This window comes from Carassius auratus, chromosome 44 (assembly GCF_003368295.1).
Source record: "Carassius auratus strain Wakin chromosome 44, ASM336829v1, whole genome shotgun sequence".
Lineage (NCBI taxonomy): Eukaryota > Metazoa > Chordata > Actinopteri > Cypriniformes > Cyprinidae > Carassius > Carassius auratus.
The window spans coordinates 348144-375147 of record NC_039286.1 but is presented as its reverse complement, the minus strand read 5'-3'; the positions used below and the strand labels follow the sequence as shown (position 1 = coordinate 375147).

Genomic DNA, 27004 nt, shown 5'->3' with positions numbered 1-27004 from the left:
TTATATGTCTCAACTTAGCAAGTGCGGCATCCCTGTCAAAGAGATCTAATTAAAACTCAGAGTACCGGCCTTAGTGGATCTGCCGTTCAGGTTATTCAACCCTGTGGCAACACATCGAGAAGAGCTATGGATGTCACACTCACAGGAAGCCCATGAAAGATGAGCATGTTCTGCGGTCAGATCCTGCTGTTTTTCATCTTACTGTGAGCAGCCAGAGCTGCAGTAACCTCCTGAGCTGGAAGTCGGCCAGTCAGGTGTGATGAACTGGTGCGAATGCCAAACAAAGCTTTTTGATAATGGAGAGTTCACAAACATGTCTCAGTATGGGTCCGAGCTGCATGAGTGTTTTCATGCGCAAGTTTCCTGGGTAGTTGCGTCTTCCACCCTTTACTGTTCTAAATCTATTGACGAAGGGTCAAGTCTGAATCAAGAGTTAACAATTCGTTTTTCTTCTTCAACATCCATGACTCTGGATTGTGAGTCTCTTTACAGTTGGAAGGAGTGTCAGGCCAGAAGAGTAATTGTACAAGTGGGTCAGAGGGGCTTCATCTGATATGTTGAGGCTGAGCTATACCAGATTGTGTAATATATACCAGATCGGGTTATTTATCAGTTTCATCCCCTTCTACTATTTATCAGTTAACAAGGATTTTTTTCTTTCTCTGGAATCATGCATCTGAGCACTTGTGCACACATACTCATACTGGGTTACTCAAAAAACACTGTACATAGGTGTTTCAGCCACTTTTTTTTTCTGCCAGTCTCAGTGAGCAAACATATGTCAGTCCAAAACAGCAAGCAAAGCTTTAAGAAGAACGAATATATTACCATCAAAAGCTCATGGTGTCCAGACCTACGAGCGACAGCAGAAGGATTATAAGGCTGTCAGAACAAGATAGAAGAGTCTTGACAGGCATTTCTTTGCCTTTAACACATTCAGGAAACATATGAGACTGAGGAGAGACATTGGAGAGAAGGAAAGATCTCAATGTGATTGAATGACTTCTTGCGCAACGGCTATTTGCTAACAGTGGATTGGAAATTATGGGAGACAGCTACAAAGTTAACTATTTTGACAATATTTGTTGTTATCATCATTACTCTAGTAAGATTAGATAGATAGATAGATAGATAGATAGATAGATAGATAGATCTATTTTTAGATACTTTTAGGAATTGGAAAGCCAATGCATGGCATTATCCACAATTTAGCATACAAGCTAACTGCTAGGCCATGAATATTGTACAGGCCATGAACATGGTATTGAATGATGCAAAATAGTGTGCAATCTAGTGCTGCAACGGCACGTCGATGTCATCGTCACAGTGTTTACATTTCGCGTAATGGCGGCTTTTGCTCCTGGGAATGGAGAGAGTTGCATTCTATCACAAAAACAGAGACCACTGTTATCAGAAGTATGGGAATACTTTAAACATAGGCCAAATAAAATGGTCCTTTGTGCTATTTGCAAAACAGATATGGTGCACGACGGCAGCACAACTGCGATGCAAGTGCACCTCGGTAGAAAACATTCTGGCGCTCTCAGGTGTTACGGTTTAACTGGTTACTGTGTTATCCTGGTTCAGGTCTCCGCTGCAAATGTGATGGAACGACCACAGCAGATTCGGCAATTCTAAAAGCACAAACTGATGTGATATTATTAATTGTCTAATAAACGCAGACTTGCTCATTGCATGATTGTGATATTCTTGTAAAGATTAAAAGTTATTGGTATGTAGCGCCCGTAGCGGCTGAAGTAAGTAGGATAAAATAAAAAATAAAGTAAGTCTGTGATGGTGCGGGTTTTGAACATGCGTTAAAAGACGGCGTGCCGCGAGACAACAGTCACAAACCACCGAGCTACTGATCTACACCGAACTAGCTCCAAATCTCTGGATTCAAGACCGGACTCTTGTTTAATCAAGGAAATGTGATTGTGTTAACTTGTAACCTGTGTTTACCTATTATGAAAATAAACCATAGCAGAACCCTACATTTTATGGTTTGTGATGCTAAAGAACATTTCATGTAGTCTCAGACAACTGTAAATTTGTGGCTACTGTGGTTTAATTATAAACGCTATCGTTAACTCATATTTGCCATAGTAAAATAATTTTATTTGCCTCTTTATTTTTGTATACTATAAAAACTTGAAGTATTTTTGGGAAAAAATTAATAAAGGTTGAAATATCATATTAGAAGTTGTAATATATATTTTAATTTATCCAAAGGATTAATTAGCTAATCAAAAATAGAACATTAGACTAATAATTAGGGGTGCTCCGATCACGATCGGCCGATCATTAATGCGCATCTCGTCAGTAAAGCCGGTTATTTAATCAGCAATTAATTCCATCAGGTGCGTGATTTCACAAAGAGCAGCTGTTACTACACAGAGCCGTTGTTAACTGAGAAGATGCGCCAAAAAACGCTGAAAATGAAGTGGATTTGCGCATCTTCTCTATTAACAACCGCTCTGTTTAGTAACAGCTGCTCTATGTGAAATCAGGCACCTGATGGAATTAACTGCTGATTAGAGAACCGGCTTTACTGACTAGATGCGCATAACGATCGGCCGATCGTGATCGGAGCACCCCTACAAATAATTTATTTTAATAAAAATAATCGTTAGATTAGTCGACTAATCGGAAAAATAATCGTTAGATTAGTCGACAGAAAAAATAATCGTTAGTTGCAGCTCTAGTGCAATCTTCTCTAGTGTGTTTAATGTTATATTTAGTCTGATGTTGTTCATAACTCCAGACTGTCCTAAGGCGCTATGCATCATCTTTATGGCAGCTGACTCACAGTGTGTGACGTTTTTGACCACTTACTTGATATCTCTTGTCATGATTTATGGGGGAGAGTACGTTTTCAGTGGTTGCTTTTGAAAAGGCTTTCTTGAGTGATCTGACATCAGTTATTCTTCTCTCAGGTCAGCCTCTCAAGCACTGTGCATGTTTTTTTTATGTGAAGCTTGAACTCTGGTGAGTCTTGCATATCCTCCTTGACCATGACAACTTTGATGACCTGCAGCCCTGGCGAGGTGACCTGTGGAGTGAAATATCTCTTTACTCTTGATAAGCCCAGCAGAATGTCAGTGTAGTAGAGATGGAAAGGGCAGAAGACATCACATCTGCTCTCTCTACATTCACGTAGGTCCATCAAGGAGGCCGGAGATGCCCAAGCCCTTGACAGCAGTAAACAATGTGTGTTTTCCCAAAACATACACAGATGTTTATACATTTTGGCCTTCAAACACTCCACAACACTTCACCGTATTTTAGAATGCTGCTGTCTCCACCAGACTTCTTAACTAGCATAAACAAAGACTGTCTTGGACATCCAGCAGGAAAGGTAGACAGCTGAATGCCTTTTAATATACCTTAGTTTGGCCAAATTCAAAGACAGCATATTACAGTATCCTTTACAGATTAGTCAATCCCATTATGCATTGCATTAACCTTAGTGATCAATGATGTGATTAAAGATTCTAAATAAATTATGGACTTAATTAATATACTTATTCTATATATATATATATATATATATATATATATATATATATATATATATATATATATATATATATATATATATATATATACACATTTATATATACATTTATATATACATTTATTTATACATTTATTTATTATTATTATTTTATTTATATTTTTTTATTAAGGTGAAAAGAGTCAAATTACCCCTTGGGATAAGGGGTTTTGATGACGCAGTGGATAATATACCTTCCTTTGGTGTGTGAGATCTGGGTTCGAATCAACTGTGAGAAACCAATGTGTCCCTGAGCAAGACACTTAACCCTAGTTGCTCCAGAGGTTTGCGACCTCTGACATATATCAACTGTAAGTCGCTTTGGATAAAAGTGTCAGCTAAATGAATAATTTAATGTAAAAGATGGATTGTTAAAAATATATTATTATACATTTTTGTAATACTTATAATTCATGGTTTTATTTTCCAGTAATTCAATGAGTTAGATGCACATTTATACATCATCTGTTTCCATTCAAATATGTAAGCTTGCTGAGTGAAATCATTCAGATTGAATGCATAATATTGCTATTATGACATCTTTAATTAAAAATATGCCAACTTGATAAGTACCTATTCAACCAGCCTGAATATGAGACAAAGAATACATTTACTTTTGAGATAAATCTCTTTTTCTTTTCTGCTTCGTCTATCTTCATTTATTCAATTATTTTACTTTCATTGTCAACAAAAAGTTGATTTATTAATTTGCATTACATTTCATGTAAGAAAGATTTTTTTTTTTTGTTTTGTTTCGTTTAGCCTTGTAGGCTATAAATGTACTTTTTGTGCAATGGAAACTGAATTAGTAAATGTTTATATTGCCCTTAATAACACATTGACAGATGCATCATCCTGTGCACAGCTACACACTAATATCTTAATGTTACAATTTAAAAGTAAATGCACACTGTTCCTAGTGGGGACATCTTCCGCAGTGGGCTGTTGGATTTTAACAACATGTACTAACACCACACTCATGTGTGAAACTAGAGGGTGCTAAAAACAGCATCCTGAAAAACAGTACATTTACATTACATTTATTAATTTAGCAGACACATTTATCCAAAACGACTTACAGTTTATGATTATGATTATGATCTGATAAATCATAAATAGGAAAATAAACACAGGAAGTGCTCGTAATACAAAGATTCAGAGAATAATACAATTTAGAAAAGGGAGGGATTAACAGAAAGTAAAAGCAAAGATTTGATAAATGGCAGTGCAGTGATGCAATTTACGCTGGTAGGTCACATGACAGTAACAACACTGTGAATTTAGTTCATCCAAATGTAATTTATTCTACCCATTTTCATATTATATAGAATTTTTAATGGTTGCGTAGTTAGTTCAAATTCACATGTAGCACCTACTTTCATTTTGTGATTTCGGATGAACCAATGATCGGCCAGTCGTGCAGTTCAATTACAGCACAATTTACAGCTAGTTTTTGGAAGAGGTACATAAACTTTGCAGACTTTTAAGAGAACCTGTACACATTCTCCTATTTTATTTTCCTGTGTCTGTCTCCATTTCCCACTATCTCTGTGAGTCTTCTCATTTGAATGCTGCTGAGCTGTTGTCTGGATGATGCAGCAGCAGCCATTGATCTGATCTCCTCATCTCCTACAGCAGATCAAATATACAACACATACCTGCAGCATCAGCAGTACCCAGAACCACAGCACACTGGGACACACACGCACACACATAGAGAGAGAGAGAGGGGAGAGAAGGTTCTGGCTGTTTAGGGAATAAATGAATGAACCAACAAAGCAATATTAATAATTACTCCCAAAGCAGATCAAAGACAACCGCTAGTGAGGGGGACCACTACTGCACATAGTGCATTCTGGGAAATTTAATTCTGACTCATACTGTCACTGTGTCCGAAACCCAAAGCTACTTTGCTGCCCTGCTGCCCAGTCAGTAAATAACTAAATATAGGCATCTGTGTATGAAGGCACCGGCTAAGGTTTTAAACAGGTTTCCATGGCACCATAATGTCACATCTAATGATCTATAACAAATTTCAAGAGAGAAAAGCAAGCAAATATTTAATGAGTGCAATGCACATTTGTGCAGCATGTAGGCAGAGTAACCTTATAAAGTTTGTTCTTTTTATAGGCCAGGTTCACACAGCAGCAGGATACACTTGTTAGTCCTTTATTTGAGTTATTAATACGCATGGTTGTTTTCATTCAAATTAACTCCCACCTGTACATTTAAAAGACTCACAGCCATATTTTTAATGAAACCCTGCTGTGTGATTAAAATTACATTGGATCTAGCTGTCGATCATGTTATACAGTGCAAGAGAGCGACACTGCTCTGGACATATGCATCTAGAGTATTGCAAACTTTCGTTGTGTCAGATTTGATAAGACTGAAGTATGACATGGAAATCTTTTATATTTACTTTAGACACTGTTGCTATGGTTAGAGGTGAATAGTCATGAATAGAAGATGGGGGATGCAAAAGATGCACGCATTAACGTTTCCATATTAAAAATGGTACATGTGACCACTTGAATGAACCAGACGTCAGCTTCCTATTCTCTATCACAATTGTGTATTTATTTAGTAACATATTTTATCTGTCATATGTTTATCTGTCTCGTCTCGAGAGCTTAGGTCCACATAGCCTATGTCATAAAAATATAATAATGTTTGTGTAATCATTTTATTTGTGAGCTTTTATAAAAATATAGAAATTATCATTCTTTCTAAATGTGATGTGTACAGGCTACTGTGACTACAAATAAACAGAAACGGACTCGACTGAATAAGCAGGCTATTTTTAACTGTCTTTAACTGTCATTTTGCATTATTGACACTATTTTCCTAATTAACGTTTTTGTTTAAATAAATCAAGGTGATTTGACTTGACTTGACTTGTTCATAACGCTTTATTTCTGTATGACTAATTTCAGTCCTTATAAATTAATTAATTACGATCAATGTATTGTTTATTATAGTAAAACATAGATGCAACAGGTGCAACAGGTCGAAGGCTATTATCTCGGCCCGTTTAAAGCACTGGCTCGACAGTGGAAAATCGGCTATTGATACAGACAGTACTTAAGCCTCTGTTGTAAGTAAGTTGCTGTGCAAATAGAACATTTCGAGAGACACACTTAAGTATACTTAGTTTTTTACACATAAAAGAGGGTCCACACCATCTGATATTTATAACCGCTTGTATTTTGTTTGCACAGGTCGCACATGTGCATTGACTTGGTTTTGCACTAATAAGCTGTTCCACAAAGTGTCAATAGGGGCCCGGGCCATTGTTTCACAGTAGAAAATAAAACTAAAGAGATGGAACAACAGACAGCTGCATTGACAAGTGCTTGTGTGAGAGGGCTATGAGGTGACAGCAACTTAAGTGTAAAACAAATACAAAGACATTATTACTGGTCATAACTTCTGGAGAAAAACGTAGCAAATGCTGGACAAATATGAATTGTATAATATGTTTACTGCCTGCGTTCCCGTACACCTCAAATAGACCATACAAAAAAAAAAAAAAGGCTACTTGTTTGACTGTGGAAAAAAAGTAATACAAGTATACTTGCATATTCATGTGACTGTCAATCCTAAACAATTACAGTGTGAATGTAGCCATAAAGTATTCAGCAGGAACAAAAGGAAGTTAATATTGGAATTCACTATAGATGCATAATGGGGTTAATTAAATTAATGCAGTATTTAGCATAAAAACACTTTAAATAAAATGTGTGTTTGTATCTGTGGGTGCTTTAAAATGTTGTTAGACTTTATTTAGGTTAGGGGCATGTAGAGCATGGTATCTGCATGTAAAGTCTGAAGTTTGTTATGAAGTATGTTAAGTCATATAATTGTATTCGAGGTGGGCTGAGTGGACTAAGGGTAACAGTCTGTGTCATTAGCTATTTCTTTTGTCCAGTTACAATTGAAAAAAAGCTGAGGGAAACCCAATAACATCGCAACGAAGTCCCCTCTAAGGGATTTTATTTAATTTCTTCTGCTCCTCCTCAACCCCTTTAATCTTTATTTCTCCTCTCTTTCTCTCTCTCTTGAATACACTTTATTTCATCTTGCCAAATGAAGCACTTTCTCCACTTGCTACACTAATTTGGAGTTTTAATTTAGTCCTAATGTAAGCAACCCCTCTCTCTCTCTCTCTCTCTCTCTCTCTCTCTCTCTCTCTGTGTGGTGTGTATTTAGACTTTTTTTGTTTGTTTTATTTATCTCTTTGCCTGAAATTGCAAGTTGGATGGAGGCTTTGGTGATTGAGTGTTGAGGAAAGGAGCTCTCTCTCTCTCTTTCTCTCCCCCTGGACTCTGACTGGATTGCTTCCATTTCTGCAGTCATGCCAATCACAATGTAATGACACCTTGTGAGGCAGCACACGGCATCCCTCCATAGACTCAGAATTAGTGCATCTCATCTCCATCTTGAAGGTTTAGCACATCTGACAAACCATCAAAGCACCAGTAATTGAAATGTAAAATCTGCTCCTAATCACAAACATACTCCAGTATGCAGCTAACTTTACGTACTACTTTTATGCTAGTGGTTCATCAGAACCTCTTATAAAACATTTTTACTTTAATAATAATAATAATAATAATAATAATAATAATAAGACACAGGGACACACATACTTTAAAACATGTTGTTTAAATGTTTGTTGTCAGTAAAAACAGTATTATTGTGAAATATTATTTAAATATCAAAATTGTAATAATATTTTTTGTTTTAAAATTGCATTTATTCCTTTGATTGGAAAGCAAAATGTTCACCATTACTCCAGTCTTGAGTCACATGATCCTTCAGAAATCATCTAAGATGCTGATTTGCTACTCAAGGAACATTTATTATTATTACCGGTGTTGAAAATAGTTGTGGGAACAGTGATACTTTTTTCATTATTCGGTTTCTTAAATTGAATATTGAATTGTAACATAGTTTGAAGGTCGGGGAAGAAGGAGACAGGAACCAGGGAACATTTGAAGACTTTAATAAAATATACAAATAACAAAATTAAAGTTAAGCAGCAGCCTCTTGCGGACAACTGCCGCACACAAAACACAAAATAAATTCCAGGGGTCTCATTTATAAAAATTGCGTACGCACAAAATAGGCATAGAAATGGAGTACACATTTTTAATGCACATATCGGGATTTATAAAAAATAAACTTCGCATAAATATGTACGCACTGTACGGACATTATAGACCATGCGTACAAACTCTTTTTCATGGAGAAAGAAAATTAATGGAGTAAACGACTTTAAACTTTTTAAGAGACATTAAAAGAGATAAACACTGAAATTACATAATATTACAAACAACATAATTGCATAATTTCATTAACAATAAACTATTTTCATGTGACATGTTTTTTTTATTAAAGCGAGGAGTGCTATAGATGCACAATAATTAATCTTTAAACTACAAAACAGACCACATGTTATGATAAATATTTTAGCGAGAACAATGATCAATGATGCGTATTTACGTGATATTATGACACTGCTGGATTACTGTACAACCACAGCAGCACGGAGGTGTTAATGTCGTGTAAAGGCATCTCTACTACATTATGAAAAATTCCACTATATTTGAAGGACATAACTAGGAGAAAACGGTAAGATTTGCATGTTTCCTTTTTACAGTACTTTGTCAGTGACGCACCGAATCAGACAATACACTGCAATAAATATGTGTTTATCTGTTTCCACTACAATGGCTAAAATATGTTTATCTTATCAGCAAAACTGCATACATTTAATTTGAAATAATCACAATTCAATTTTGCCAGTGTAAAAGAATGAGTTAATCAAAAATATCTGATAACTATTTGAAACCATTTAGTTTTTATGGATATTTTCATGTATTTATTCTAAAACATGGGGCACTATTTCCCTACTGTCTCTGTGTTAAACATGGTGTCACGTGCATGGGAATTTGCATGTAAATGAAATGCAGATGAGGTTATGCATAGTAAAACAAGGTGTTGTAAGCCCCATATATTAAAATTTAGGGGAGGAGATGAGGTGGTCTTCCCCTGACTGGGATTTATAAAGAGATTTTTGAGAAGGTTCTGGCATGCACATGGTTTTATAAATCTGAACTTTTGGGTGTATGCAAAATCTAGCTTTTGTGCCTACGTAAAATTTTAGGATGAAATATATGGAGAGTTTTATAAATGAGACCCCAGGCCTGTTCCTCTCTTTTGCACTGTCATTACTCCCCCTTTTATCCTTCCGGAGCTCCTTTGTGGTGAGTGGCACAGGTGTCACACATAACTCCACCGGCTCTCGGCCCCGTCCCGCCCCTCCCTTGACATGAATATAATTTTATATTTATTCAAAGAAAGGCATTTATTTAAAATAGAATTTGATCAAATTATTGCATTCATATATATTTATAAATACAATGTTGGCAGCATAATCTTATAGCCAGCATTATTTGTCAGAACACCACCATTCTTTACATCTCATTCTGTTTACTGTTTTCCTCATGAATGTTCTGCATTGAGGAAGTGCAGATGTTTTATCCTGCTCCAAAAGTTGGATGTGCAAAACTGCTCTGACTTATCCTGGCCTGCCCTTTTTCTAATTTAGTCGTTTTTCGACCCTGTTCTTAAAGATTACATCCCTTGTGACATCCTCTTCATGCACACTCATTTGATCAGTGTCTTGTTAGGTGCTCTTGCCTGTGAAAGGATTGATGCAGTCTCCGCTCCGGCTTGCAAATGAGATTGCAGCATTTAGAGAGCCTAAATTCTCAGGCTGGCTGCGTGGCCTGTCCGCACAGCGGGGATATGTTCATGGCACTCCCTCGCCGAAATAGATTTAGCTTTAATCTAAAGCTGTCGACACGTTGCACACTGCTCCGTGTGATTGCCAATCCTCTTTTTGTTTTTCTCCTATGGCCTAAGATTGAGGTGGTGAAGACACTCAAATGAAGAGTTTCAAATGAAGATGTTTTCATCCCGGCTCATCATGATGAATAGTTGCAGATACATTAAAGAGCCAGTAAGATGAAAATTCTAAGCTTCCTATCACTGTTTATAAGTCCTGTACATTAGGTTTAAATCCATCCAAAGTTAAAAAACATTGTCATTTTGTCAAAATATCATTTTAAAATTACCTCAATTCTCAGAGATCCCCAAACGGTTCGCGCAAAGCTGTTCAAAAGATTCAGTTTCTTTAAACCCCACCTTTCGGTAGCATACTGTGTTCTGATTGGTCAACTGACATAGTCAGTTTTGATTGGTTGTTCCACACACACCTCCACGGTAAACTATGCGTTAGCATCTGTTTGGGGTGAAATATGTCTTATTCCTCTCACCGCGAAGCAAACAGTAAAATAAAAAAACTTGAACAGTCTCGCTGCTTTTTCTTCTGTGTGGGTGTACTCAAGCCGCGCGCTTCAGTTTGATTCTGAATAGCGCGTTCAGCGCGGGGGCGTGGTCACATTAGATATAACGAAGGGAGACATGAAAAACAGACATCGCGTTGTTTTCATATGGATTACTTTATCACAGAATATCTGTTTTTGGCAGCACTTGTTTAGTTTTAAAGTAGACATGTCAAGCTTTCTATAGATATCTCTCATGTCTCTTCGTTGAGTATTCACGGAGTTACACTTCATTTTAATGACGTGTTTGTACATGACGATCAGCGCAGACAGGCTGCAGACAGCACAAATACTGATAAGACGTTCGGGAGAAAACAGACACATAACTTCATAATCATGCTTCATGTTGTGATTCGGAGATGCTCGTTGTTCTAAATAAAGTTGGTAATGAACCCTCTTTTATGGCCAAACGCTTTGAAAATCCCGCTGTACTCACCGATATTAGAAAAGCAGTCATCAGTGAAATGTTGTGAACACAACAAAAGGGATTTGTTGTACTGCTCTGGTATTGTGGTAAAAATGAATTTTAGCCATTGGTTCTTCTGATTTCATTCTTTGGCAGTGAAAATAAAACAAACTTGCCTTTACAATTAAAAACACACTGTCTCCTCGACATGATGCTATCACAACAACCAGAGCGTCTGTGTGGGGGGGTGGGGCAGGTCAGAGTTCCGTTTCTCCCAAGACGGTAGGCCAGGGGTATTGAATTAAAATTCTAAGAGGTCCAGTTAGAAAAAAAATCAGCAACCAAAGGTCCGCAAAATCACAATAACTAACTTGTGTTATCATTCAGTGCCACAGCCTAGTAGTTGTATGAAAATATGTAAGTAGCCTAGTCAAGAGACGACTGTCAAATAAAATGAAAGTACAAATTGAATAATATTTCAACAATATTTATTGTCAGTTTATATATTGAGCTGTAGGGAAATAATAAGTACTCTAATAATAAATAATAAATGATCAATTTAAATAAAATAAAGGCTGCATTTAAAAATAAATTAAAAATCAATAAAACACAACAGAGAGCTTTTGAAAAATGTGCATCTCAAAATAAAGTGCTTAATTTTAGAAAAAGGAAATAAAAAGTATAGCTTGAGTTTCCCTTTTACTTTTTAGTTAACTTCCTTTCACAACTTAAGTTTAAACACATTTTAAAATAAACAATCTCAACACGTTAACAATTGAACAGCTTTAACACCTCCTTTTCTTTCTTTCCCTTTTATATCCCACTTCCACACTTTCTCTTGCTTAGTGAGAAAAGTGAGCCCTTGGTTGTCCTGCCAGGATTTTAAATCTGGGCTGGAATGGCGTCAGGGCCATTCTCAAACACATGTGCAGGTGCTCATTGGTGAGCCTGGATCGGTATTTGCTTTTAATAATGTTCATTGTGGAGAAAGCTGCCTCACAGTTGTATGTGGAGCCAAACATGGTTAAGATGTACAAGGCTACTTTCCTCAGACCTGGGAAAGCGGTCTCTGGGACCATTTGAATCCAGAAAGTGGTAGGATCAGTTTTTCCGAAATGCTCTTTCAAGGCCACATCTTCTTGTAGATCGATCAGTTGGATCTGGAGAGGCCCAGCATTTTCCCACTTGAAGAGCAGTGTGACTTCCTTTGAGAACTCCCTGACATCTGTGATGAGGAATGGGTTCTGAATGAAGAGGGTGAGCTGCTGTCCAAGGCTGAAGCTGTCAAAACGCATGCTGAAGTTTACAATCAGCTTGTCAAGAAAGTCAACAAAAGAAGACACATCTCTCTCACCCTGAACCTGTTCCTTCACAGTTGGAAAGTGTGCACAGTCTGCCATCAGGTCTTCCCTAAACAACACAAGCTTCCTCTGAAAGGAGCGGACAGCTGTCATCAGATCACAAACTGAATTGTCCTTGCCCTGTAGCTTTAAATTCAGTTCATTCAGGTGTGATGTGATGTCAACCAAAAAAGCCACAATATCCATCTTCTTGTCATCCTCCAAAAAGAGAGAAAATGTTGTTGCCTTTTGGTTCTTCAGCTGTGCCAAGAAAGCTGCGATTTCCCCTCGGATGGACCAAAAGCGCTCCAACACCCTACCTTTGCTGAGCCATCTTACATTGTTGTGTAGCAGAAGGTCATCAGCATTTGCATCAACTTCTCTGAGAAATTCCCGGAGCATGCGATGCTGATGGGAAGAGGAAGCTCTGAGGAAGTTTATCATTCTCATCATTGTGTTCATCACCACAGCATACTCGTCTGACAGGGTGGAGCACAGGACTGACTGGTGAATTATGCAATGGTAAGAGATGAGTTGAGGATTGTCATCTTTCATTCTTGCCACAGCTCCTCTTTCTCTCCCTACCATGGCAGGGGCTCCATCTGTGGTTATTGAAACCACTTGCTTCAGCTCTATTGCCCTCTTCTTTAACATCTCCTTTATGGCCAGGTAGATGTCCTCTCCTCTCGTACTGGTCTGAAGGGGTGTGACACCTAACAGGTCTTCACAGAACTCTTCCTTGTCCTTGTTGAAGAACCTCACAAAAACTAACAGCTGAGCATTGTCAGACACATCAGTGGACTCATCTACAGCTAAGCCTATGCATGGTGCCTTGTGAATCGCTTCATCCAGCTGAGCTAGCACGTCATCGGTTAATATTTCGGTTTTCTTTGTTGCTGATGATGCTGACATAGGTATTTGCTTGATTTTTACACACATGTCGTCTTTTTGTTTCCCCTCAAATAAGGTTTCAGCTACCGCACTCATGCACTCCTTGACAACCCCTCCATCAGTAAATGGTTTTTTATGTTTGCCCAAAATCCAAGCAACTTTAAGGGAACATTCGTTAGCACGTTGTTGGGCAGTGAATGAATGTGTTAGGATTCTGCTGGATCGATCATATTGGGCTTTTAGATCGTTTATTTTCTGTGCCCTCAGTGCGGATTTAAGTGGGTATGTTTGGTCAAAAGATTTGTGCTTTGTCTCATAGTGGCGCTTCACATTGCCGCTTTTAATAATCGCGACAGTCTCTGAACATATGAGACATACCGGTTTTGAACTGCCCGTGGGAAGAATGAACATGTAAGAATCCGTCCATTCTTGATTAAAAGCTCTGTTTTCGCTGTCCACTTTTCTTTTTTTAGAGCACGCCATGTGAAACGTTTTCTCTCATTCGTCTCGTCTCGTCTCGTCTCTCCCTCTGTGTGTGTGTGTGTGTATCTCTCTCGCTGTCTGACTCGAGTAGTATCACATGACATGATTTACAACACATGCTATTGGTCTGTGAGTTTCCTGGGCCGCGCTAAACCAGTACCATAGATGCTAGAAAAGCTGCGCGGGTTAAAATAGAAACGCTCCGACAAAAGTCAATAATTCTAAATAATTTATGGGTTATTGGTCCGGGTCCGGATAGAACGGCGGCTGGATCCGGATCCGGACCGCGGTCCGCCTATTAGTGACCTCTGCGGTAGGCGGAGATTATTACGCAAAGTGTTCCTAGTGACGTACATAGAGATGGGCAAAAGATTTGAAATCTATAACAACTCGTTTCAGCAATTCAGAGTTGACTCCTTACTTTGAAGCCAATAACTTTATAAATCGTGTACTTTTTGGTTTAATTACTTTGCACATTGTTTACACTGATGGACAGCTACATCATACACTGTAATACAGGTAATTTTTGATTTCCCATCTGTGTGGCTCTTTAAAAAATGATCAGCGTTGTAGTGTAAGGGATCTTGATGGTGTTTGAATAGCTTGATAGTGTCTCCCTAAGACCTTGCACAAAGCGATGACTTTTTATGCGATCTAATGTATTGATTTAGAGATAACAAATAAGGAAAACCATGGCAAAAGTAGTGCTGTTGTCCATACTAACAAATAGATGACAGTGAATAGGGCTGCACGATTAATCGTATGTGATTAATTGCGATTGTCATGCACATTTTGTCATTTATAGCCAGTTCTGTGATTAGGAGTAAATCTCTATCACCTGCTTTCAGGTGAAGCAGCATTTACTACATAGAGCCGTAGTTCTCTGACAAGCTATGCAAAATCGCGTTCATAATCTCAGACAATATAATCGTAGGATTATGAAATCGATGAAATCATTCGCGATAATGACCGCTGTTTGCGTATCTTCTCACTGAATTAATGTTCTGAGTTGTAAATACTGCTCCATCTGAGAGCAAGTGAAAATACCACATTTAATAACTAACTATATAATTTAATAAATATTTTTACTCCGAACTCACTTCTTAGTGGAGTGTTTAAAATAAATCCTTCTGTGAGATGATGTGGCTTCGTAAACAGAATAATTAACATTTCATTATAGACATACTTCATTATGATGAAAATTATAAGAATAAGAACTCAGATAAACCATATATTGCCATAATTGCGTGCTTATTAGTCATGTTGAATCATTGAAAGCAGTTAAATCTTCTGTTTATTCAGCTGCGGCTATAGGCATTTCCTGGATTTCTTCAGGGCATATTTTGATTTTCCACAAGAGAATGCCCTCTGGGCTTTGGATGGAGATTTACTGCTGATCACAAAACTGTGCTTCACTGAAAGATACGCATAACAATCCGAGCTTCTGCCTTATTGCTGTTTAATGTATTTGCTATTTAATTTGATTAATTGTGCAGCCCTAGCATTGAATTTCCACATGCTTACACACACATACATAGAGGTCTAACACAAGATTTGTCAGGCATGGGGAAAACAAATGGAACAATAAAAAGGTTCAGAATTTCTCACTTTGATTTAGTTAGCTCAAGCATGTATCCAAATAATGTATCTTTATCATACTTCATCAATGCCAAACATAGTGGCAAATTTTGCTTTACTGGAGAAAATGTAAAAATTGTTATTATTATTATTATTATTATTTATTTATTTATTATTATTATTATTATTTAGTTGAGTAAAGCCAAGGCCACACTAGACATACAACATTTCTTTGGACACTTCAATGGTTATGATATGACATCACACTCTGCAGTGTCTTTTTTTCTAAAAAATGTAATTGAACACATAACAAATAATAATAAATCCAATGTGTAAAAAGATACCATCTTCACTTTCCTGCAGTGCTGCAGTTTTAAATTTATGTTCTTTTAATTCAGCTGTTCTTATGTTCTTTTTTTAATTCAGCGTCTTGACAGATCCAACCTTCAGTTGGACACATGGTTTCACGTGATGCGAATGGTCAAAGTTTACCAATATTTGGAATGTAGCAAAATGCTAAACTTCTTTGCATAAACTGGTGTTTACATTCTCCCACAATTGGATACATAAGTGTTGTATGACCACCCATTTAGTACTGAATCTTATGCAAACATGATTTTCAGTTAATTAAGATCTGTCATATTTTTCAACTTGGATGATCAATTTGTCGACAGCTTTCCTTATACATTAAATCACCTGAATCCCTTCATAACTGACACAGATTTACAGAAAACTGCTATTGTTTTGCAAATAAATAATTTACAAACAGTTACATATGTATTTTAACATTTTTAATGTTTTTAACGCTCAAAGGGAATTTATATTACAATTTTTCCAGTCCCCTGAAAATATTATCTCAAATGGCTTGGGTGTGCAGAGCATTCACTGCTTAAATGGACTGCAAGTCCTTGCTAAAAAGTAATTATATACTAAACATCAATTCTTTGAAGTACGCAAGCTGTATGTCATAAAATTATATTCCAGTCATGCAGGGAATGTTCATTTGATGTAGTATGCATGTCATAAATGTAGCAGGAATGTGTTGCTGGCCATGGAAAATGCATCTGATGAGTCCTGGTGTGTAGCTGAGATTAATTGGGTCATTGGAGAGCTTGTGTTGGAGCTGAAATTAGGACCACCTCCGAGTGGTTAAAGAGAAGCCCATCGTTGCAGAGACCTGCAGAGGGCATGTATAACAGGACTGCTAACAAACGCAGCAAGCGAACATGGGTGCGGAGGAGAGACTCATACTAATAAATATTCAGACTTTGCTGAGGGGAGATGGAGACCAGTTTTTTTTTTTTTTTTTTTTTTGGTCTCCAGCTGCTCCATTAGGCCTCTGCTAAGAGGGAACTTTGTCTCAGTGCACGTTTGGAGCTAACAGATGGTGACATTTCAGTCCTTGCTAGTGTGAAAAAAGGTTCGGCGGCATGGAGGTTGGCACATGGGTAGTGACACAAGGTTCATGTGGAGACAGACGCACAGGTATAACCTACCACGGATGGACACAGATGGATGAAGAGTCTCATAAATGGTTTCCCTCACATTTGCTGCAATATTTTTTAAATGTTCCACAAAACTTACCAAGTTTTTTGCCAAGGACTTACCAAATCATACCAACTTCCAATGATTAGGCATTCTTTTGTGGTTTGAATGCGCACATATAATATCCTGTGTTCAGTTGAGCTGAGTCCTGATTTGGAAAGTAAAGTCTTAATAGTGCTTTTGATATAAGTCTCAGACTTTGCAGGTGTCACCTGGTTAAAGGGGGGGTGAAATGCTCGTTTTCACTCAATATCCTGTTAATCTTGAGTATCTATAGAGTAGTACTGCATCCTTCATAACTCCAAAAAGTCTTTAGTTTTATTATATTCATAAGCGAAAGATAGTCAGTACCGATTTATCCCGGAAAAACACGAGCCGCTGGAGGCGTGATGTGTGGGCGGAGCTAAAGAATCACAAGCGCCAGTAGGCTTGAAAGCGTTTGGAAGCTGTGACATTACCTTGAGGAAAAAAACATCATCCAAACAAACCATGGCTAACAGTCAGATTCAGCGTATATTTATGATCCAGAATCAGATCCAGAGGCTGAAACTGAACGAGAGCAGCAGCAGCAACGACTCGCTCCGAGCGGGGCTCGAACCCGGGTCTCGGCATGAGAGGGGACGCACTAAGAAGAAGGCAGAGATATTTGAAGCAGTTTTACTCCCCGCCTGCGGTTCCAACACACGATCGTGACCCTTTTTCGTTGGGATTGCATCTTCCTTAAGAAATAAACGATACGCAAATCCGTCGTCAAACTGGGCCTTGTGTTTAAAACAAGCATCTTCGAAATGCAGGGAAGGAACAAACACAAACACTTGAAGAACTCCGTTGATGCTCTGTAAAAATAAACTCCATCCACTGGTCCCTTAATGCTGTTTTTTTTTTTTTTTTTGGTAATCTGTGCAGGGTTGTCTTGCCCTGGCAACCAAAAATACACTCCTTTTGTGACTTTTCGCGATGCTCTCGCTCTTATCAGTGAATGTCTGTGCTCTCAGTGCTCTGCTATACAGGAGTGCATGCTCTTCCGGCAGACGTGCCCTCAGGATCCATATAAGGAAATTCCGCTCCATCAAACGTCACACAGAGCCATACTCGAAAAAAAACTTTCCGAAACTTGTGACAAACCGGAAAGAGTATTTTTGGAACAGAAATACTCCTTCAAACGTACAACTTAATTTTTGAAACTTTGTCCATGTTTAGCATGGGAATCCAACTCTTTAACAGTGTAAAAAACTCAGTATGCATGAAATAGCATTTCACCCCCCCCTTTAATGACAGCAGATGAAGTTTATTAAGGCCTGTAATGCAAAGTGGAGTTTAGATGTTTATGGTTGCCAAGCAACAACTTACAGTATTAATATTTTTGTACAGATGTCTGTCTGTCTGCTATTTTATGAAGCATCTAATGTGGATCTTCCTTTCAGAATGTACTTACAGTATAAGTCGGAACTATCCTTTTTTATAAAATTTGTTTTGTATTACTTTATTTTTTTTCTTCTTTTTTATTATATTGTTATAATCTTACATAATGTAAAGCTGTTTTGCACTTATGCAAGATTCATTTATGAACAATTTAATATTTTGATTTGCATGCATTAAGTTGTGCTGTTTTTAAGTGAAGCTGGAAGTATATATATATATATATATATATATATATATATATATATATATATATATATATATATATATATATATTACATTAAACTAGGCTGAGATATTATAAAATATAAACAGACCAAAAACAAAATAACAACAAAGAAAAGTGATAAAATAATACATACTGCCTAGAAAAGTAATTGAAATAAAATACGCTTAAATTTAAGTTTAAAATTAGAAAAATGAAAAAAAAATAATAATAAATAATAATAATAATAATATATATATATATATATATATATATATATATATATATATATATATATATATATATATATATATATATATATATATATAATTATTCATATGATCATTATTATTATTATTAGTCTCATTTTGATACTCATCCATTAATTCGGCCACACACATGTTGCAAAGCTTCGTCCATGTGCATTACGATCATGTAACATTATGTGCTCTTGATATTTGTAATAATAAGAATATAAAGAGGGGAAGAAAGCGGCCCTAGGCAGCTGCACATGCCAGGATACACCACTTCCAGATGCAGTTGTGTATTCTGGGATGTTCAGCTGCCTGGGATAGACACCTGGGGTAGACACGACCCTGCTTGTGTAGTTGGCGAAACCCAATTCTACTCAGATCATTGTCATGCTACTTTGCAACTTGTTTTTTACTGGTCACATGAATCCTTTATGAAATCATACGAATAGATTCTCACTGAAGCTGGTAGCTGTGGCTCTGTGTAGCCCATTTTCTTCCGTGTTCAGAAATGCTCTTTAAGGGTCTCCAGAGAAGCCTGTTGGACAAAAACAACTGCAAAAAGCCCTCAAAGCCCTCAGCCCTCTAACTCAACTGAAATAAAACTCTCGGTAATGTTGCCATGGTTACTACTTCTCTCATTTCTAATTTTTATATTTTTCCCTTCTTGCTCCCTTTATTTATTTAAATTTGTGCATTTTTTTAGCTTCTTTCTTTCTTTCTTTCTTTCTTTCTTTCTTTCTTTCTTTCTTTCTTTCTTTCTTTCTTTCTTTCTTTCTTTCTTTCTCTCCTAGCAGGGAGACCAAAAAAAAAATAACACAAAATAAATCTGGAAAATCTGGATTTGTGTTTTCTAATTTTTGGCCAGTGAATCAGACTCAAAATACAAGTTTAGGAATTTTTGTAGCTAAACGAAAAGCATAACAAAGATCAAACATATATTAAGAACGTGTCCGAATTTCGATTTCAAATGACTAAGTAATGAGATTTCATCCCTGTTCATGTTTATCTACTGGCATCCATAAGAGAGATCACAGGAAGCATTTTTGTGCTGATTGCTGACCTCCTCACATTTATCACACTTCCTGCCGGCTTGCAGGCCATTGATCGGTTATCAGCCTCAATCAGTTGAGCTCAACATGGATATTCATATTGGAAGATGTCACACGGCACAGTAAGATAATGCATCGCCCACATGCCATTTGCAGACATTTTTGTATGATGTAACATTTGCATAATAATTCCATTGAAGTGTATTGTTTTTCTCTCCTGTCATTTAGGCAGCAATTGGTGACCTTCAGGGCTTAATGTGTACCCTGTCTTTCCCACTGTTGTAATTGCCTCAATATCTCCTTTGTCCCTGGAAAATTAAACCCTGTTCTTTCTGCTTTTACTGCTTATTAGCCCCCTGCAGTGTGGATGAATAAATCAATGGCTAAAGCAGGGCAGGTCTAATGGGGAGTGTAAGCATGTCAATGAAAGGGAGGTTCAATGTTAGCCAGCCCCTGACAACGGGAAGCTCCTCAAGAGGCCTTGGGGGTCTGGGTAAAAAAAGCCACAGCGCTGCATCCACTCCACAGAAAGTGTAATTTAATCTTCCAGCATGTGGTCTGCATGACCTTGTTGTTGACGAGAGAGAAACCGCTGAGCTTCTCTCCTATCTTTCTCCCTGTCTGTCTGTGATATGAATGGTGAATATTACATATGTAATACATTATACTTTTTGTTGTTGTTGTTTTCAAGAATGTGTTCAGATTACTTGGCCAATCAATAGATGAGTGTTTTCACTCCTCTGATGCTAGCAAATGATGATGAATATGATTGATGATTATTTTGAAAATTATGAATATCTATATTGTTGCTACAGTATCATTAAAATGCTTTATTTCTCTGTGTCACTGTAATCGGTAATGTGATGGGATACTAAACAAATAAAATAAAAAAAAACTATTCAGTGCTGTAACCCTGAAACTTGGAATCTCTCATTCGTAATCCCATCCCCGAAGTGTGTATAGAGTCTTAGGAATAAGAAACAGGAGCGAGGGTCAGGTCTCTCACTAGGCGTCCTGGTTAGTGAAGCAGAACATTCAGTTTTTCTGCACGGTGTCTCAAAGCCAAGGGCTTTTATGCTAAGGGCTGCAGAAATGGGTCAGGTTTTACTAGGCCAGCAGGTCAACACTGACCCAAAACTGTTCTTAAGGCGAAGATAGAACTCCTAGCTGATCTTTTTGACCTTTAATCTCTAACTTTAACTCCTTGACACATCTAGAGTGCATTATTTATAATTATTCTGTCTGAGGGAATAAGTGCTGGGAAAGACTTGAGCATAAAGCTGAGGGTTGTGGTAACACTGGTTTATGCTCTTGACTACCAATGCTTTTATAATGCATTTATAATTGTGAATTATAAAACAGACTTTCCGAGGAAAATAAGAGTGAGAAGAATACTGTTTTCCAGTGTGTTTACCATTTATTCACTGTAGAGAAAATACTGAATAGTTGGCTGTTAATTATTTATTCAGTTGCAGTCTCTATTGATGAAGCAATTGCTTAGTATGTGAAATGTGAAATCTTCACTTTTAGGACTTTCAAGTCCAATAGAAGAAATCTAGAGTGACCGATCAATGAAATTATTTAAAAATGAACAGTTTAAAAAAATAATAAAAAATTGGTACATGATATGGCCAAACAAGTAATGGTGTTGAAGAAAAATTATGTACACTCTCCAGCACATATCATCCTTTTCCTGATGGGAATAACAGAATATCTGTTTTTTTTTTTTTCTCTTCACCTTTGAAAAGTCCACTATACTCAAGTACATATTCTGTCCTTCAAACCTCAAATGGAGTCTTGCTTAGACCTTTGAACATCAAATCCAAAGGCAACATATGTGCCCTCAACCTTACCCTGCTATTCCTGCATCTATCTAGCCTGCTCTTATGCATCTGAAAGGTCATTATAGAATTACATCAGCTTGCTTTAGGGCCTTTGATACCCCCTGAACAGCCTTGCTCTCTTCCTTCGTTCCTACACAACCCCAAAGTTAGCTGGGAATCCTTATATCCATCAATCAAATGCTCAGGTGGATACTGAAGATGGATTCACAAATGTCAAGGTGCTGCTCTCACCCCACATCACTATGTGTTGAACTGGCGTTCTCCTCCGTGTTTTGCTTTTATGCCACTGACTGGCATAATCATGTGGCTACATACGCTTTTAAGGGGGAAGTATTAACAGGAAATAATCGAAATAAATGACATGGGAAAATTACGTCGGTTAGAGGTTCTAAATTTCGGTTTCGATTACTTTTCGATTAATCGTCCAGCCCTATTTGTAGTCATTTGACAATGCTGAAGCCAACCATAAATAAGGGTAATATTACATGATGAGTAACTGATAAAACTATTTTTGCAAGCCATTCTCAGTTTTCCATGTTCTCATTGCATTTTCCCCCAAAACGTGAACAAGCAAAGTGAGATCAATGTGAGATTGTTATTTAAGGGTGAATTGTTTATAATTTCTGCATCACATAGCATCAGCAAATTAAATTGTACAACGTTTTTTTAAAACTTTTTCAAACACATTTCTCAGAATGATCCTCCATTTGTGGTTGGTTGGCTAAACAGAAAGCCATACCCCCAAAGGAATGCCATTGGTTGTTGCTTTGTCAGGCTGGATGATCAGATCAAGCAAACAAAGGCAAATTTGTTTTCACTTCTTTTGCTAATCAACCTCAGAAAGGCTGATTCATAGATTTCTCTGGATATTAAATACATTATTAAATAAAAATTAGCGTTTTGTGGCTTGTCTTTTGGCTTTGTGGTCATCTGTATGCTAGTGTGCTCCTAAAAAATAGGGTTTTAGCAGATATACAAGTTTTAAAGCCTCATTTTTCCAGGACTACAGATATTGATGACAACAAGCAAGTAAAAAAGCATGATTCATGACTGTGATGTAACTAAAGTCTGATGGCTACTGAAATAGGACATGCCTTTAAATATTTCCCACCCAAACCTTGCATTCTTTAAACTGAGATAGGAGTGTTGTAACAGCTGTATATATATACTTCACAAAAATCAAAGCCATCTCTGCATCTCTAAAGATCCCCATGTCTGCACTGTCTTTCATTACTGTTTCAGTTTCATCTCAGAACCTATTTCCAGACATGCTCCTTACTCTGTGTTTGCTTGACCTTTTATGTCTTTCTCACCTTTTTTCATGCTTCTTTTCTCAGAGGCGGTTTAGTGTGTGAATTGTTTTATTTTATTTTATTTTATTTTATTATTATTATTTTTTTTTTTTTTTGTGCTGGTGAGGGATGCTTTTCTGTAGTAACTGACAGCTGCTCATTGGTATACTTAAGGGAACCCTCTACTATTTTTGAAAATAGGCTAATTTTGCAACTCCGATCTGTGCCGATCTCCAGGTATGGCAGTACCACTGAGTCAAAGGAACACCCTATTATATTATATTACCCCTTTATATTAATAAAATTTATATTTAATTGTATAATTTAAAAGCATCTTAATACATAAAGTCATGATAAGTGTTATGATAAGGAAAACACTTAGCAAGAGACTTTGCGAATGTGTTCATATTCTTCTCTTCTAGCCACGGATTTTGTCATTTTCTTGCAGGACCCTGTACGTTATAGTAATTAATTAGTTTTTATCATTTTATCACCACCACAGCTTCTTGTCTGAATTGACAACATGCACGATCTGTCAATTGCAAGTGACGTCGCAGGTAGCTGAGAGTGCAACTGCTGATTGCAAGTGACATTGTAATTTAGTTTCTTTTTTTCTTGTCTTCACCACCTGGCTACTTTAGTAAAATGTTGAGCGATTCAAACAAAAAGTAATACAAAAATTTGAATAAAAAAAAAAAAAAAAAAAACCTGCAAGTGACGTCAGTAGCCGAAGCACAAGTGTCAGAGATTGCAAGTGTGAGAATGCAAGTCTGCAGCCAGACCCTCTTGGGCGGTCTTAGTACACAATGTAACTACAGAAGAGTCAAGTTTTAAATAGGAAAAATATAGAAACGCTTTGGATATTTTTGAACGAGACTAATCAGATTCAGTGATCTACGCTAAGCTAAGGCTAGAGCAATATAGAGTATATTGGCAAAAACAAAAACTCAAATAGGAAGTATTATTTTGTACACAGAAATGTATGTAGGTGGTAGACAGGAATAGAAGAAGACATTTACAGGAATAAAGTGTACATTATTGTAGGATAAATGGTGGCGTTATTGAGGCTATATTGTTTTTTTGTTGTTGTTTTTGTGTGTGTGTGTGTGTGTGTGTGTGTGCTTTGACTGTTAATGTTCAGTGACCTGTATCTATCTATTATTTATTAAAACACAGCTGCCCAAAAAATGCTGAACAGAGAATTTTAGTGCATTTTCCCTTGATGTTTTACTGAGATTATCACAATGCATAATAAAAACTGTATACATATATAAATATATGTAAAAATATGTTTTATTTAAAATTGTTATAATATACAATATTCACAATATTACTGTTTTTACATTTTTTTATGAGCCCTAATGAACATGAGAGACTTCTGTCAAAAATATGAAAAATCTTAATTATTCCAAACATAAGAACCAGTATATGTATAGCACATGTATTTATTTATTTATACATGCATACATAAATACATACATTTAATAATGTTAGATCCTACATCAATCCTGCTGGGCCTTTGGGCCCCTACAATTTTTTCTCACATTTTACAGCATTAACACTGGCCGTCGTAGTTGCAGCACTAATGTGCTCACACAGCTCGGATGTAATATGTTCGCTTGGGTTTTGCTGAAGCATCTTCTCCAGTATCAATTAAAAGTGTTATCTTGCCATCACTGTTTTTCTCAGATTTTAGTTTAAAACATGCGCTGATGGCATTAATTTAGTCCACAGTGTAGATTTTTGTACAACAAACACATGAATTCTCATGTGACGATTTAGACTCATATCAGAAATTGATCTAATCCAGGACCACATATGCAAGTAGAGCAAATCTGATTCGTAAGAATTTGTTCACACAACACACAAGATTAGTGTCACATGTATACAAACATTCAGATATGGCCTGTCTGCACCCTGCAGTTTAAAAAAAATAAAAATAAATACGAAAAAAAAAATTAAATCTGTTCTTCATCACCATAATCCGACAAAATAAATCAATAAGTAAATAAGCAAATACATGATCAGATAACCATTTTTTTCAGCAATATGTGGAATGAGAGAAGCAATAAGCACCCGAAATGGAGTGCGACTCGCTTCTCTGTGCCAGTTCATCTGCACTATTTATTTATGTCTTGGTAGAATAATTTGTTTATGAGTTTTGTTCATGACAACCCTTTATTCCAGCCATCTCATAAAAAGCTTGAGTCAGGAACCTCTTATCATATGAAAGATGCATCCACTCTAAACTCTTGTGTTTTCATCTGCCTTGTCTAAAGGCCCCTCTCCAGAGCCAATTCTTAATATAATTCTAATATTCATAACATCCCAACAGATGCTTGACTAGACAAATGCATTTTATCTTAATATATTAAACTGTGAATTATCTACCTATCAAAGATGAACTTGCAATGAGCATGGAAGGCTGTAAACTCACAAAAGTTGCAAAGGTTCTGGTACATGAGTCAGTGACATGTAAGATTGTCTACAATAAAGAAAAGAATAAAATCTAGTTTAAAAATGGCAAGTTTTTAAATATCTAAATATTTTGCAAAATAAATAAAAGATTGTCAAACTACTTAGAAACTATTTTTCTTTTCTTTTTTTTCTTTTTTTTTACATCAGTCATAATGAATAAGTTGAGAAAGTACTATAAAGGAAAGTAACGGGAAAAAAATACTAATAATAATAAAAATAAAAATAAAGAAGAGAATAAAGTTATATTTATAATTATGGGTTTCCATACAGACACACACACATACACACAAATAAAATACTGCATAAAACTGTATAATTTTAAAGGCTTTACCCCCTTGGCTTTACTACTTATACATAATTTGACCATCTCATAAGGACACTGTAACTCTATCATATATATATATATATATATATATATATATATATATATATATATATATATATATATAAACAAGATGATGGTAAATATACTCTTATTGTACAATTGCTGTGGTTCAAGTCATTGTATGTCTGAATTTGATTGTAATATATATATTTTTAAATAAATCAATAGATTGGAAAAAAAAAAAAAATGAGTGTCATGTCATGTGCCATGTGCTATTAATCAAAAACTCAAAGACCTATAAATGTGTCACAGTGCGGAAACTAAAGGATGCATGTGTGTGTTGGAGATTAGTTGAAGATCTAAACCCTCTGCAGAAGAGTCATCAGTCTTTTCAGTACATCCGTCAGGGATTTCAGACATCGGAGAAAAGTATGAGTGTCTGTTTTGTGTCTTTGTGAATAGGATTGTGACCTTCACAGAGAGAACAAGCAGCCCTGAAATGATTTACAAGTCTGGTCTGAGTGAGAGTGGAAAGGAGGAGAGGAAGGGTGAGACAGAATGACAAAGAGGCATAAAGGAGGAGAAAAGTCAGAGATTTCCTCTTATTGATCCAGGTGGGAGTGTACAGAAACTCGAAGGCCCTCCGGATGAAGGACGTCCCACCGCAGGCGGCTGTATACCTGTAATGTGACCCACTAACGACATGTAATTAAGACAAAGGGACCAGGGCCAGAGGGGCGGGCTGACTGAATGAAAAGTGAGCGGCGGCTCAGGAGAGGCTGAATAGGGGGTCGCAAACACAGCTGTGGAAAAATGCTGGTGTGAGGAGCTCTGGCAGGCGGGAATCAAGACCGAAGGGCTGATTTACAGGAAAACTTTCCGCTTCATTAATGCTGTCAGAGAGCTTAAATGGCCCGATATGTG

The 27004-nt window shown here is 36.8% G+C and overlaps 1 protein-coding gene across 6 annotated transcripts in view; it reads left to right on the top strand.

The window, feature by feature from the left end:
- LOC113062035 (adhesion G protein-coupled receptor B2) overlaps positions 1-27004 on the top strand; it is a 273272-nt gene that overhangs the window by 52190 nt on the left and 194078 nt on the right. The window lies entirely within an intron of this gene.